We start from the raw sequence: 7,758 nt of genomic DNA on the forward strand, positions 1-7,758 counted from the left end.
AACAACAGAGCAGCAAGAAGCTAGATGGGGCCAGGCTAAGTTGGCTTCCTGTATGCAACATGACCTGAGAGCATGCCAAGAACACACCCATCAGTTAATCATGGCATTAATAAATTTTTGTGACACTGATTTAGGAATAACCATTGCCAAAATATTTCTATGTAATCCACCTTTTGTTGGTGAACATTTAATATTCCATGACTGCTGTAGGCCCAAACAAACATCTAAAAGCTTGGAATCATTATGAAAACACTGACAAAAAATGCTTCTGGCATAATTTTAATGCCTGCCCTATTGGAAAATTTAAATAATTGTTTGGGGTTTCTTGTTATCTTAAAACCATAGTGGTTAACTAAATGAATAGCAAAGATTTCATTACTTGACTTTGACTGAGGTTGATTAAGCACATTGAAAAGTTGGTTTAACCACTAGTGTATTCTGTATTTTACAGACAAAGAAGGTTTATGTTTCTGTTCTGGGTCTTTAAAGTCGATGTTAATGATGATTATGTTCAGAAGATGATTCCTCATCATTTGCTAGCTCGCCAATCTGTTTGTCTGCTGGAGTCTAATGTGTTTACAATGTCCCAGTGTCTGTAAATGAGTAAAAAAAAAAAAACACAGTCTCAGTCTGATATGCTAGGCTCATTCACTCTCTTTCTGCTCATGGCATCTCAGAGAATTCCAAATGTTGAAAAGCGCAAACAGAGATGAGGATATTGCTCTATTCCTGCTCCATAGGTGGGTAATACTGACTTATTTTTGCTGGATAACTTAAGGTGGAAATGTCTCCATATTCTAACAGCATTAAAAACTGCAACAAAACTACAAAACTCCAGAAAGAAAAGAGTTTCTGGGGTAATTCAAACAGTAAATCATACTTGCAGACTTGCAAGTTCAACTTTAGCTATGTACAAACAACAGTCGCTTTTTCCCCCTCAAACATACTGTTGTACCTTAAGAGATGCTGAGTTTCCAAAGGAAAAAAAAACCCACAGAGCTGCACTTCCCTGCTGTTGTAGATGTCTACAATACTAGCCCAGAGAGTTCATTCATGTGCGTTTGAGAGAGACAGGGAGGGGGCGCTGTGGTAGCACACTAACTGGTGATGTCACACTGAAAATGAGTGGGGAAAACCCAAGCCCAGTAGCCCTCCGCAGTTATGAGTTTGGGTTTAAAAACAAAAGAGGAAGAGAGCTGAAAAGTGACAAAAGTCCCACTCCAGGTGACTGAGTTTGGTGTGTTCTCCCCGTGTCCATGTGGGTTTCCTCCCACTGTCCAAAAACCCACGTTGGTAGGAGTATTGGCGACTCAGAAAGTATCCATATGTGTGAGTGTGTGTAGCACTGTGAAGGACTGGTGCCCCCTCCATGATGTCATCCCACCTTCTGGGTAGGCTCTGGACTCACCACTCACCAAACCAAGAAGTATTTTGAAACTTTCACAACGTACACTTTGAGATATATATATATATATATATATATATATATATATAAACAGGGCCATTAATCAATATGTCCACCTCTGTCTGTAAACATTAAATCAGTTCATTAAACCATCAAGAGTTCAGTGCTTTTGTAGCCTGGAGGCCAACATTTTTTAATTTCACTTTTAATAATCATTATAAGAGCTGTTTGGGTGAAGGATCAGCATCATTTCCCCTTTCACAACATAAAGGGGTGGTTTCCGAGACAGGGATTAAGCATAGTCCTGGACTATATCATTTTTTATGTGGAAAATCCCAATTCAAATAGCTGTGTAGTTCAAGACCAGGTTTAATCCCTATCTGGGAACCCGTGATAAAGGGTTCAACCAAAGTGGTTTAATTCCTATTAACTGAGTTTAAAACAAGACCTTTAAAGTCGTACAGAAATTGCAGCCAAATCTCCCAAGTAGTGAAGATAAAAAAATGTGATTTAGCATCAAGGGTGTCAGAGTATTTAGAAAATGCACTATCAAGGTCATTTCTCTGAGTCTGGGTTTTTGAAAAACTATCTCAAAATAACAATAGCAAAATAAATGTATTGTAGTCTATCTCTGCCACCTTTTGTAGGGTATGAAAAAAAGCTGCTCTCACATGCATTTGTCTGATATTGACTGCCTTTTTGCCTTAGTCATCTTCCTAGTCCTCTCTCTGTTTTCCCCAATTCAGAATAAGCGAGATGTTCCCAGTTTGCTGATAATCACTTTGGAATCCTGTTTCTGTCAATATCATGATACTTTTGTAGTCACTTTTCTGAAAGCTAAGAGAGAAAAATCAGACATTGTCATATATGGAATTGTAAACCATTTCAGGGCGACTGTTCCAACTAACCTTGTCCATATGAAATAGTAACTGAACAATATCTTGTTAAAAATACTGTATTCAATTTCATAGGGGGAAAAAAACTTGTACAGAAGTTGTTATACAACTTAAAACAACAAATAATTTTACAAGAAATGTACCAAACAGTTTTAATGAAAGTGATCATAACTCATGCACGATGTTGGAAAAAAATAGTTTTCTAGTCTCTGAATGAACATGCTCTATAAAGTGCACTTAACACATGGAACAGTCATGTTAAAAATAAGCTTAGTAGACTTGCTGATACAGCTAGGTCACTAGACATTTCTTACTTGTACACTTATTCTCTTATGCACTATAGGCATTTGGATGATGGTGTTCTTCATGCTGCTAGTCTATGGAATATTTGGAAGGTAAATCAAGTGTACACCTAATATTGTGTTTTCATTGATGTTTCATGTTTGTTGTACATGCCCAGGTACTTGAAGCACTTGAACAAATATGCAGAAATAAAATGATGATAATAGTAGTAATAATAATAATAACATCTGGTCTATTTCATAAATATGTTATAGCAATAACAAAGCACTGAATTGGCTTCTGGTGGTAGCAGAAATATCAGAACCATTTTCTGCTGAAGAACATATATACAGAACTCTTGTCTACTACTGTCATAATGTAAACACAGCATACGTGCACGATTTGGACTAGGTCCTATAAGTGCCACATTAGTAAAAATCGTACGAGAATTGTTATAATTGATCATAAAATCTCATAAAATTTCTGTAGAAGGGGGAAGAATCTTGTGTGGGCTTTGAGTGCTTTGTGACATTATTCAGTGTGCAGAAGCATGGAGAGGTGTAGTGACGCAGCGTGGAATGACCCAAGGCTGAAAGCCCATTGTGTGAGCTTGAACAGTGAGCCCTGATGCCCAAATGACTGCAGGAGGCAATTACACCACAAGCTTTCATCCCTCTCCTGTCCACACAATAGCTGTCCCCGACACCAAGGACACGCCGAAGCAAACAGAAGACATATTTTTCAAGAGTAAATCAGTGTCTGCACTAAGCACTGTGGAAGTAGGTCAGTGGTCAGTATTGTTCAGCAATGGGACAATATACTTTGGGACCCAATTTTATACATGAACACGCAAACAATAATACCTGGTTCCATAATTACCAGCACTATTGATATTTGATATAATATAATGCAGTGTCATTTTATTAATCTGTATACAGTTATCAGACAGGTCTGGAAATAAAATTATTAACATATACATGGATCAGCCAAAACACACTTTATTATACCTTATATATGCACTTCGTAGTGCAATTATAGATTGCAGTCTATCTGTTGCTCTGCATACATTGTTACTGCCACTTCACCCTGTTTTTCAGTGGTGAGTGGATCAGACACAGCAGTGCTGCTGGAGTATTTTAACACTGTTTGCTCACTGTGCATTGATGTAGATGCAGATCAGAGACAGTAGCTCATCTGTTGCTGCACAGTTTGTTAATCATCCTCTGGTCCCTAATGTGGAGGCTTAAAGTGGAGGCTGTTGCCTGTTTTTATTGATTTACTGATCCAGTTTTACCAGGGACACGCACATCATTGCCAATCCAGTGGCAGTGTTGAGGAATTTCCACCACTCACAAATCATACCTGCTCTGTGCATGTCCTTTATGTGAGTCCTTAGCATTGAAGAACGGGGGAAGTGTACTAATTATGCAGAGAAACTGATGGACTATAGGCTATCATGTAGAATTACAGATGTAAAACATATAATGAAACTTGATTTCCCATGCTGATAGAGGTTGCATATACTGTAATGTTATGAATCAGCTTTTTCCCTGCTACTATTTTGCTTCAGCTCTCACTTTCCACTGAGCTTCCATGTAAGACTACACCCAGTTCTTGAGTCACTGTATTGCACAGGTGTATATTGCAAGACCGTATGTTCTTTTGTTATTATAAGTCCATAGTTTGTGTTAGTTTTCTTTTCAATAAACTCAGGTGACTATATGCACTGTGATTTCAAATACAGTAGCAACCAAATCTTAGTTTCTAAAAAAGATAGGTGTTTTAAATGAAATGTTTTGTAAATAAAGTGTTTTTGTAAATCAGCTTTTAAAAATGATTGACATGAAAACAGTAAAAGTCTAGATAGATGATGCAGTTCAGTTATACGGAGCATCCGGGAAAGATTAAGTCTTTTATGAGCAAGGGCATGTTGGGGCTTGTCCCATTTTTGGTATAAGAATGTGGCATAAGACTGCATTAGGGTATTTGGGTGCAGTGAACTGCCTTCTGCGATGTCCACATTCTGCACATGTTGCAAACAGCCTGGCTGCATAATGTGTGAGTGCAGGTGCTAGATTGGCCTTCCTGCCAGACCAAATACAGTACTGAAAGCCACGCAGAACTGTGCAGCTGAAGACTTGGCAATTTAGTTTTCAGTTCTTTATAAAAGGTGCCTGCACTAACCAAGGGATAATGATTTGTTGAAAAAGAAAGGTAACACAGGGGAACTTGTTGCAAGCATAAAACTAGAAATACATTTTTGTTTACTGGAAAAATGGCAGGTGATTTTGTAGTTTTTGTAAACAATTGGCTTATTTTTGCTTTTCGTTTTAGCATCTCTCATATTTTCCCAGCAGTTTTGGAAGTGAGGTTTTTCAGTAGGAGTGATATTTGGGCAGACAATGGAAATGACTAATGTGTGTAGCCTGGACATGTTACATCTCAAACCTATGTGTGTGACTAAATGTGCGAAATGCTGGAAGCAACGTTCCTCTGATGTTTGCGTGTCATTCACTGAATCAACTGAGCTACACATGACTTCTGCTCTACTTTAAAGGGGTTCATAACAGACAGAGTTTTATTATGAACCTATAAACAGGTCTGGACAAACTCCTCTGTTAATCTAGCTATTAGACATAAACATTTTCCACTGGAATATAGACTTTTTTTTTTTCACTTAAACTGTGGTGATGAAAAAAGAAAAAAAAGTGAACACATCTACGCTTAGTCTCTATTTCCTGAAAAAGAATATAAGAAGCAATTCATTTCAAAGGTTGAGATAGCAACATGAAGCATAAAAAGCACCATAATCATAGAATATTCATTCATTCATTCATTCATTCATTATCTGTAACCGCTTATCCAATTCAGGGTCGTAGTGGGTCCAGAGCCTACCTGGAATCATTGGGCACAAGGTGGGAATACACCCTGGAGGGGGCGCCAGTCCTTCACAGGGCAACACACACACATTCACTCACACACTCACACCTATGGACACTTTTGAGTCGCCAATCCACCCACCAACCTGTGTTTTTGGACTGTGGGAGGAAACCGGAGCACCCGGAGGAAACCCATGCAGACACGGGAGAACACACCAAACTCCTCACAGACAGTTCCTGGAGTTGTGTGACTGCGACACTACCTGCTGCGCCACCGTGCCGCCCATCATAGAATATGAATTATGATATATAAAAATGTATAAAACACTTTCTTGCTGTTGTAGTAGTGTGATGTAGCGGCTTGTTAAAAGCCCCAGTCCATACTTCCCACCTATAAACACTGTACTGCAAATACAAACCATTTTGATCTCTGTTTTTGTGAGGTCACAATTACATGTATCAACATTTTCCACCTAGAGTAGTTTAGTCCCACCCATGTATGTTTATAAAATTGATCAAATATTAAGAAAAATTCTAAACATTTTAGCTTTTTTTTTTTTTTTGGACATGTTTTGACACATTTACTTCATAGTAAACATTCTTGATTCATTTTTATTTTATTTTTTTTAGAGTTACTCCCCAACAAATAAAGGCACTTTACCAATAATAACAACTTTTACTATAACTCTACATCCAAACTAAGAGACATTTAGGATGATTTTTATGAGTGCAAATGTTTGGAAAAATGACATAGGTGCTTAAAAATGATGTGATTATGGAAATAGTGGGGGATGCAGATAGTACTAATACAGAACATTTCTTAGATTTGTTCTCATGTATGCATTTAAAAATAGAAAAAAAAAAAACAGTACCTTCAGTTTGCATGCTTTTGTTTAGTCGTTTGTGCAAATGAGTCTTCATTAATTTAATAAAATGAACACATCACATTCATACCTGTCACACACGTTTAGCATCTCTGTGCCTAGGGAAGCATGCATCCCTTGTGGGCAAATTGTTTTTGATGGTTCTCTGCTGATATATGAATGGAAATTGAAGCTTTTGAACCGGTGTCATAATGGAAACTCAGCATAATTAATATAATCAGTTTCAGAACAGATTGACATTACATGCATCATATTGCATAAATATACAAATAAATAACACAAATCAGATTGAACATAAAAGAACCAACCGTACAAATCTAAAATAACTGCATGTGTAAAATAAGCTTCAGATATCTTTTTACAGGTTGCCTGCTCTTGTTGTCACTTTACATGGCCATGAATGAAACCAAGACATTATCCTAAATTAGTGCTTGAGCTGTTTTGAATGCAGAGTACGCATTTCCGTTGTTTTCTTCCAGGCTGTGGGTTGTGCAGTTGAATAAGATATTTCTGATTCTGAATGCGTGACCTTTCTCCTCACTCTGCCTTTCCCAGTCCTCTCCACTGACATTAACACTTTCAGTGCCATGCCCCTTCTTCTGTCGCTACTATTTTGGTTTCAGGTTTCACACATTATTCAATCTTTCTTTCTTATTTATTTATTTATTTATTTCAGTTGAGACATTTTTCTGTATTTCCATTGAAAGGAAACCTCATATCTGAAATACTGTAGAAGGTTTAATGTATTTCAATTTATATATTTTTTCTGATTATACGTAGTTTCCATTCTGTTACAAAAAACAATTTTTAAAAATAACAAAAAAAATAAAAATCCCAAATCCCATATCCAGGCAAGAATAGAGAACATATGGTGATTTTTTTTTAATTTCAGAAACGATGTAACTGACATCTATAGTAGAAATTCATATAAAATATTTAATGTTCTATTTATCATTCATTCATTATCTGTAACAGCTTATTCAGTTCAGGGTCACGGTGGGTCCAGAGCCTACCTGGAATCACTGAGCGCAAGGTGGGAACACACCCTGGAGGGGGTGCCAGTCTTTCACAGGGCAACACACACTCACACATTCACTCACACACTCTATAGACGCTTTTGAGTTGCCCGTCCCCCTACCAATGTGTGTTTTTGGACCGTGGGAGGAAACCGGAGAACCTGTAGGAAACCCATGTGGACACAAGGTGAACACACCAAACTCCTCACAGACAGTCAATTTGTCATTAATTATGAAATTTTATCAAAGTGGAAAGGGTAGCTATTGTTTTTTTAACTAGATGAAATGATAAGAGAAAACCAATGATAATTAATACTTATTACAAGTGTTTGATTTATTCCAGTGTACGGCAAGGTGGTGACACAGGTAGTATCACTGTGCTCTACTGTGCAAACC

The sequence above is a fragment of the Hoplias malabaricus genome, chromosome 14 (genome assembly GCF_029633855.1).
Source record: "Hoplias malabaricus isolate fHopMal1 chromosome 14, fHopMal1.hap1, whole genome shotgun sequence".
Lineage (NCBI taxonomy): Eukaryota > Metazoa > Chordata > Actinopteri > Characiformes > Erythrinidae > Hoplias > Hoplias malabaricus.